A 7,892-nucleotide genomic window follows, 5' to 3' on the forward strand; every position below is an offset into this window, starting at 1 on the left:
CTGACACAGATAGGTTGTAGATAATCTATGTCAATGACATATTGTGGACCTGAAATTGAAAAAGGCTGAACATATTCACAGGTCCTAGGTGGGAGGTTTATTTGCTCCTGTTCACCACTCCCTATGCAGAAATCAGACATCTCTTTTGTGACTGAATTCATGCTCTCAGAAACCTGAAAGAAGGAACAGGTTAAAGTCCTTTTTTTGTTTGTTTGTTTGTTTGGTTTTACCATATGGTATTCCATGCAGAGAAATAGAAATTTCCCCAGAGTTACATGTGCCATATCAAAATGGTATTTTACTTCTGGAAAGGGCAATGCCGCTTACCAGTAAACTGTGCTAAGTTCAAGAGATTGTCTGAAGATCCTTGTATAGTATACTTATTATTAGAACCATAAGGAAAAAGACGAGGGGAAGGGAAAAGACCACCCACTCCAAGGGTGAATAAGCAAAAGAAACACTTTACTTTCCAACGGGTTTGTAAAACTTCACAACAAATGGAAAATGTTGTGTTCTTTTTAGATTAAATAGAAATCTTTTTTTTTTCCTTGCCACTGAACAATGCTCAGGAAAACTTGATTTCGAGTATTGGTTTACCTCTAAGTAAAAAGCCCTAAGATACGGCCCAAGTATGACATTTTCAGGGCTGGGGTTTGGCAAATGATACCTAGGTTTCAGAGGTGACACGAAAGAAGACTTCCAGTAGGAGTCAACGACAACGACCCAGAGGTCAGGAGGTGCTGCTAGTGACCTAGGAAAACTGAAACTGCAGCTGCCTGGGGAAGGCGAAGGGAAGGCAGTGTCCCAGGATGGGACTGGAACCACAGTGAAACAGGTGACGTTTCCTCATGCATGGTTTGTCAAGCAGCAATCAGCCTGGGCTTCCTAGGATTTTATAGAATTATGGATTGATCTATTTCCTGCAGAGTTTAAAAAGCAACAGCCTTTTGAATGTCCGAGGCTGATGAGATTTCTCAGAAGAGTTTCATCTTTCCGAAATAGACCACCATTCACTTACAGAAATATTGGTGTTCTCTCTGTCTCGCTCACTCTTACTCTCCCTTTAATTGTGATAAAATATACATAACATCAAATTTACCTTTTTAACCATTTTTAAGTGTACAGTTCAGTGGTATTATGTGCATTCACCTTGCTGTGCAACCATCACCATTATCTATCTCCAGAATTTTCTTCATCCCAAACTGCACCTCTATATCCATTGAACGTGAACTCCCCACTTACCTCTACCCCAGGCCCACCATTCCACTGTCTGTCACTAGGAATTTGACCACTCTGGGTACTTCGCATAAGTGGAATTGTACAGTATCTGTTGTTATCAGACCACACTCTCCCGAGTGAGCCACGGGCCAGCCCTAGGAGTTCTTCTTTAGAGTAACTAACCAGATCCTTCAAACGGGTTTGTTTTTTCCTTTGTGACCCTCCCTAATGTGAAGGGTCTGCTTCTTTCCAACTCTGACCCCAGCTCAGTCAAAAAGCCCGCCAGTGGGAGTCATGAACTAATTCTTCAAATCTTTCTCCTTTTCATATCCTTAACTCATTGTTGAGTTCACATTAAAACCAATTTTGAAAGCTCAGAATAGTGTTATAAAATATCCTAGGATACCTTGGGCAGGTCACATTGGTCATTTAGGGCCTCCGAGTCCCCATTTGTAAGTGAAAAATTAGACCTAGATGATCTCTAATGTCTCCTCCGTCCATTAATGCATCTCTGGAAGTATATGTGAACCCGGAACAATCCCTGGATGGGCTTTGAGATACATCTCACGTCACACTGCCTGAGTGTAGAGGTAGCTTTTCAGCCGTGCACATGCTAGTTCAGTTAAGGAACCAGCCCTTTCTTCTAACCACAGGCCCTAAAACTGGAGGAAGAAGGAGCTGCAGATGAAAGAATGACTATTCTCTTTGTAGGGCAGGTCACAGCTCCCATAGAGAAAATGAAGGGACATTGGGCCTTCCTATTACAGTGCACTGTCTGGAGTTACACCCCTAGCAGGCATTAATTAATATGTCTCCTGCATGTCACATTCTTATGAGCTGATTTTTTGAAAAATATTTACTTTCCATCTAGGAGCAGTAGTATATACATCACTCACTGGAATATTTTCACTTTAGTGACTGTATTAATTTCCTAGAGCTACTGTAACAAAGTGCCAAAAACTGGGTGGCTTAAACAAGAGAAATTTATTGTCTCACAGTTCTGGAGACTAGAAGTCTGAAATGGAGGTGTCAGCAGGGCCAGGCTCTCTCTGAAGGATTCTCTAGGGGAGAATCCTTCCTTGTCTCTTGCAGCCTCTGGTGTTTGCCGGCAATCCATGGCATTCTTGGCTTATAGATGCAGCTCTCTGTCCCATGGCTGTCTTCTTGTGTGTCTGCACATCATCTTTCCTCCGTGTGTGTGTCTTTTTGTCTAATTTTCCCTTTTTAGAAGGACACCAGTCATACTGGATTAGGGCCCAGCCTAAGGACCTCATTTTAATTTGATTACCTCTGTAGAGACCCTACTTCCAAATGAGATAACATTCTGATGTCCTGGGGTAAGGACTTCAACACAAAATTCAACTCACAACAGCAACATTTTGAAAAAAATGAGGTTTGTGAAAACTTAATAATGTATCTGTCACGGAACGCACATCTAAGGATAATTACATACAAAAGGGAAAAAAAAGTCTTTTCCCGCTTTGACACTGACATGTAAGTCTGTGGTGCTTGGGCACAAAGAAAGATCATAACAATCTCGAACCTTTGGCTCTCAGTGCCATGTGATTTGAGATTCTGACATCCTGCGGTTATTATTTAAATAATGGCTTTCAGTTTGGTGGAGAAAAAAAAATCTATTCAGTGCTTGGAATAAGATACTGTAAATTATTTAGAATGTTTTAGCCTGCACAGTGCTGCTTAGGACTCAAGTCAGGGAAGAATGGGATGTTGGACAAGGTTATATAAAAAGCTGGGAAGCGAGGATGTGATGTTCCAGGACAGGGATTAAATGATAAGATTACTCAAATTTCCACACTTCAGAGAAGAAAGAGAGAGCTTTGGGCTGCAGCTGATTATTGCTCTGGGAGGAAAGAAATGGAGAACGGGGGCTCGATCGACCACCCTTTCACTGGCTTGCAGAGAATGTTATCTTCCAGCAGGACAGAAGGGACCTAGAAGGGCTCTTCACAGAAAATTTTTAGATCTTTTTCCATCCCTTCTTACCGGCTCCCAATCTCTGCCATCGTGGTTTGGGGACTCCAAATGCCACCAGGGCAAGCCCAGGTTCTGGCCCAATTTTTAGGGAGCACATGCCCTTAGCTGCCAGACACACTAGCCTCCCTCACCGGCAGACCCTCCTCCCCTTGTGAAATGCTTGTTTTCTTCATCCCTCCCAAGCCCGCTTTACCCATCCCATTTGTCCTCCATCAATTTGTTTTCCTGTGGGGTCCTTTGGGACCTCCTGCTGCTACAAACAAAGTAACTATGAGTTTAAGCTGGTCTTAAACACTCCCCACCTCGTGCAATTAACTGAAACCTGGAATTCCTTTGATCGCACCTCTTCCCTGGCTGTCTCTCTTCCCCCAAAGACCTCTCTTCATCCTGCTCTGGATTTTATAAGGTCTGGGAGAGAAGGGGCCACGCTCCTATTCTTCGTGGCTTCTTCTAGATTACTGTGTCCCTCAGTCCTTCCCCACTTCATATCACTTTTGCTCCTTCTTCACAATACTCCTCCAACCTCTTTCACTTGCCCAGTGGCTCCAAACCCCACTTCTGGCAGGATCACTACGTTCACTTCCAATTCAAGGGATCACAAAAGAAATCCTCTGACTTTCCGGTTGGTACTAATGCCACCAATATTCTGCCAGTCTCTAGGGGTTAAAATTCTGCTGGTCACCTGTGATTCTTGCCTCACCCTTAGTAATAGCACCTACCTCAGTGTTTCTTTTTAAATGAGAGAAGCCACGTAAATCATTTAGCCTGACACAGAGTAAGTGCTTCATAATGCAAGCTGTTATTAGTTAATATACTCTCATTCGTGGTATACTAGTCCATGTCTGATGCTTATAACAGAATACCTGAAACTAGGTGATTTATAAAGGAATAAAATTTATTTCTTACAGTATGGGAGGCTGGTCCAAGGTCCAAGAAACCATCTGGTGAAGGCCTCCTCCAGCAGCACAGGGTGTCACATGGTGAGAATGGGCTGAGCAAGAGAGAGCTAAACTTCTTACTCGCTCTCCTTATAAAGCCATCAGAACCATGCCCATTAAACCATCAATGGATTAATACATTCACAAGGGTACAGTCCACATAATCTAATCACCTGCTAAAGGCCCTACCTTTCAATTGCAGTGATAGGATTTCCCACCCTCTTCCAATACATGAACTTTTGGAGGACACATTTGAACCCTAGCACATAGTGAATCAGTTAAGTAGCCAGTCTCTAAGTCTACCTTCTCATGTCTCTCAAAACCTTCCATCTGGACCAGAGACGGAAACTCTAAGCCAGTCTCTTTGTCTCCAATCTCTTCCCCACTTCCTAATCCATCCAGTATATAGGATCCAGATAGACCTAATGAAAAACTAACTTGGATGATGTCATTCTGCTGCTTAGAAACGTCAGTGCTTTCTTGTTGGCTCACCTGGAAACCAAGCCCCACCTATGCAGTGCCACGCTGTATTTCCAGGCTTGTCTCCAATAGCCATGCTCCAGCCACACTGGAATGGGAACCTCTGAAAAAGTCTTCTGCCTCTCCCACATCCATTCCTCTGTGGACACCATTCTCTCACCCAGGAAAGTCTTCATTGTCCACAAATTGAAATCTTTCTCACCCTCCAAAGCCCCTTTCCCCATGAAACCACTTTTCCATGCTTCTGTCTTTTTCTCCTTTGAAACCCCACTGCTCCAGGCTTACAGGAGCTTATATTGTACAACACATAAACTCTCACAGGGCTTATATTTTGTCTCTTACTCTTCTTTCTTTGTCTTCCCTACAGTACTTCATCCAGTGCTTCCTAAGTAGAAAGCACTCAATAAATATACATTGACTAAAATTGTACACCTTTCTCATTTTAAGATGAGAGACACTCTCTATTATTTGGGATTCTTGCTCTGGCTGGGAAGATGTCTCGCATGGGATTGCTTTGGCCCAGTCTTCATGCTGTCACCCCTCTCAAATACTCCAGCATGCATTTTTGCAGTATTATTTAATGGTGTGCACTTCTAAGTTGTGACTTTTTGCTTTTCTCATTCCAAACTACCTTTCCTTACCCCAAAGCACTACCTGTTTCAACCTCTTGTCCTAATTTTCTGAAATTTAACTGTTCTCTTCTACACAATGGTGCTCGTGGAATAAAACACCAAACAGAGTCACTCTTCTTCACGGTCTGGTCTGTATCAGGGAGCGAAGCCCTGCAGTTAAAAGTGTCATGACGGGCCGGCCCGGTGGCGCACTGGAGAGTGTGGGCGCTTGGGAGCGCGGCGGCGCTCCCGCCAAGGGTTCGGATCCCATGTGGAAACCGGTTCCCGGTTCCCGCTCACTGGCTGAGCGCGGTGTGGGCGCAACACCGAGGGTTGCGATACCGTTGCCAGTCAGTAAAAAAGACAAAAAGGAAAAAAAAAGTGTCATGACAATGGACTGATAAGTAGCCAGAAGCAGAATGCTGTGTCTTCACAAATTTCACTGCATTGCAGGGTGCAGTCTGGAAGTTCAAGCAAGAATTATTTATGAAAATGCATGAGCTTTCCATAGCTTGATTGAGGATATCACACACTTACCAGTTCACTGGTGGAGCACTGCATAAAAGTATGTGTATTTTATGTGCATCTAAGTGACTCTTTTGAAGTATTTTTTTATTCTTTTCATTAGGCAAGATGAAGCCATCTTTATTGCCATGCTGCTGGCATGAAAAGATGCATATTATATGTTTGCAACCACAGTATAATCCATTTATTTTGTGTGAGCACAGCAAACCACTTGAGAACACAGCTTATTTTGCAGAAACACTGAATTCACCCTTTAACGGCTGCCCCATGCCACAGAACCACCAATCCTGTCATACTACGGCCTTTGCTTCTTATAATTACATTCTTAAGCCTGTTCATGTACTAAGGATAAATTGGATAAAGAGAAGAAAATGAAGTACAAAAGTAAGTGCCTCCCATGTTCAGCATGGCCTTTATCTATCCTGTGAGGTGGGTGTCCCCGTCACAGTCAGACTTACAGAAAAGAACTGAAATATCTAGTTTGAATCCTGGGAACCAGGAACTTGTCAAACACCCTGGTTTGCCCTGTCCCAGTGTAACTGAATTGCACGCACTTCCAATGTCACTTTTTTATTTCTCCGGTAATACAATTTCTCCACTTGCTTATCAACCCCTTTCCCTGCTGGGTCTTGGTAAATGTGTGGGCTGGGTCCTCCAGTTCTGTCGGATGGATGGAGCCCAACCAGGTTTCTTTCCATATTTGTTCAAATGGTTTCCCCTCACTTTGGGAATAAAGAAAAACAGGGATGGACTACCAGTACTTGGAGAGGGCAGTGTGGCAGAGTAGGATTGCTTATCAGTGGAACCAGATAGCTTTTGGTTCCAGTACTACCACTTTTCAGCTGAGGGACCCTGGCAAATTATGTGGCTCTCTGAGCCTGTCTCCTTCTCTCTAAAATGGGGATAATGATGCCCCCTCATGGGGCTGCTTGGCACAGGGTAGGAACTTAAATGTTAGTTCCACTCCCATACCTCTACACCGTTCCCCAGATCCTACCCATCTTCTTAGGACATTGAACAATGAGGAAGTATTCCCTATAGGCCCTTCTATTTTTTCCTTTTCTCCCACTGAAGCCAAATTTCCAAAACATGTCTTCTCCCTCTGTCCCTTCCATCTACCTCCTCATCCTCAGTCCTGCTATGTCAGGGCCACACAGCAAGGAGGAGAGCACAGGAATCTCAGCAGGGTGGAGCCTCCCAGGCTCATCCAGGCTGGCTGACTGGCAGAAGGGCCTAGCTGGAGTGAAACTGCCTCTCTGGGGACAGGAGAGGCACAGAGAGAAGGCCACAGATGTTCTTCTGGGGTCTTCTTCCTGTTCCATCTCACCGGATTCCCCCTACCCAGGCATGGCACTGGAAGGTGATCTCGGATCCAGCTCCCCGAGGAAACACCCAGGTCAAGGTACAAGCCCGTTTTAAGCAGCAGAAGGAAGGGAGGCGACTGATTGGCTGGTAGGCTTTCATATTCTCAGTTAAAAGATTTTTTAGCCCGAGGACTATCTCGAACTCGTTCTATCTCAGTGAATGACTCACTCCCTGGAAAAGGTGTAAATACAGGTGGAAAATTGGCCTGCGTAAGACCTGGGTGCCCCAGCGTGGTGGAAGGCCAGCTCTCTCCAGTCCAACCCTAGCCTTCCACATGCAGAAAACTAAAGCTCAAAGAGGTTGAGCTATTTTGCCAGAGGCCTCGAGTCCAGGGACTGATCCGGACCTGGAACCCGCTGTCGGGATTCCCAGCCTCGCGCCACCCTCTTCGCACTGGGAACGGTAATGGACCATCCCGGTGCGCACACAGCTTTGGGAGCCTGTCTTGGCCCCTGACCTCGTCCTTCCAGCCCTGACCCCTCACTTGCTCGTTTTCCCATCCATCCCCCTCTTTGCCCAGGGTCTCCAAGGGCCGGCTGGCTGGAGCGATGCAGGGAACCTATGCAGGGGACCTATGCAGGGAGCCTCTACCTGCGCGTAAAACGCAGACCGCCTGCCCCAGGCGCGCCCCTGCAGAAGCGCGCAGAGCCCGGTGCAGGAGGGTGCGGGTGCCGGGCGCCGAGTCTCGGGCTCGGGGCGGAGCCTCGGTGTCCGGGGCGTGGGGAGTTCCGAGGGACCGGGGGCCCGCCCGGGAGGGAGC

This window comes from Galeopterus variegatus, unplaced genomic scaffold (genome assembly GCF_000696425.1).
Source record: "Galeopterus variegatus unplaced genomic scaffold, G_variegatus-3.0.2 Scaffold3700, whole genome shotgun sequence".
NCBI classification, from domain to species: Eukaryota; Metazoa; Chordata; class Mammalia; order Dermoptera; family Cynocephalidae; genus Galeopterus; species Galeopterus variegatus.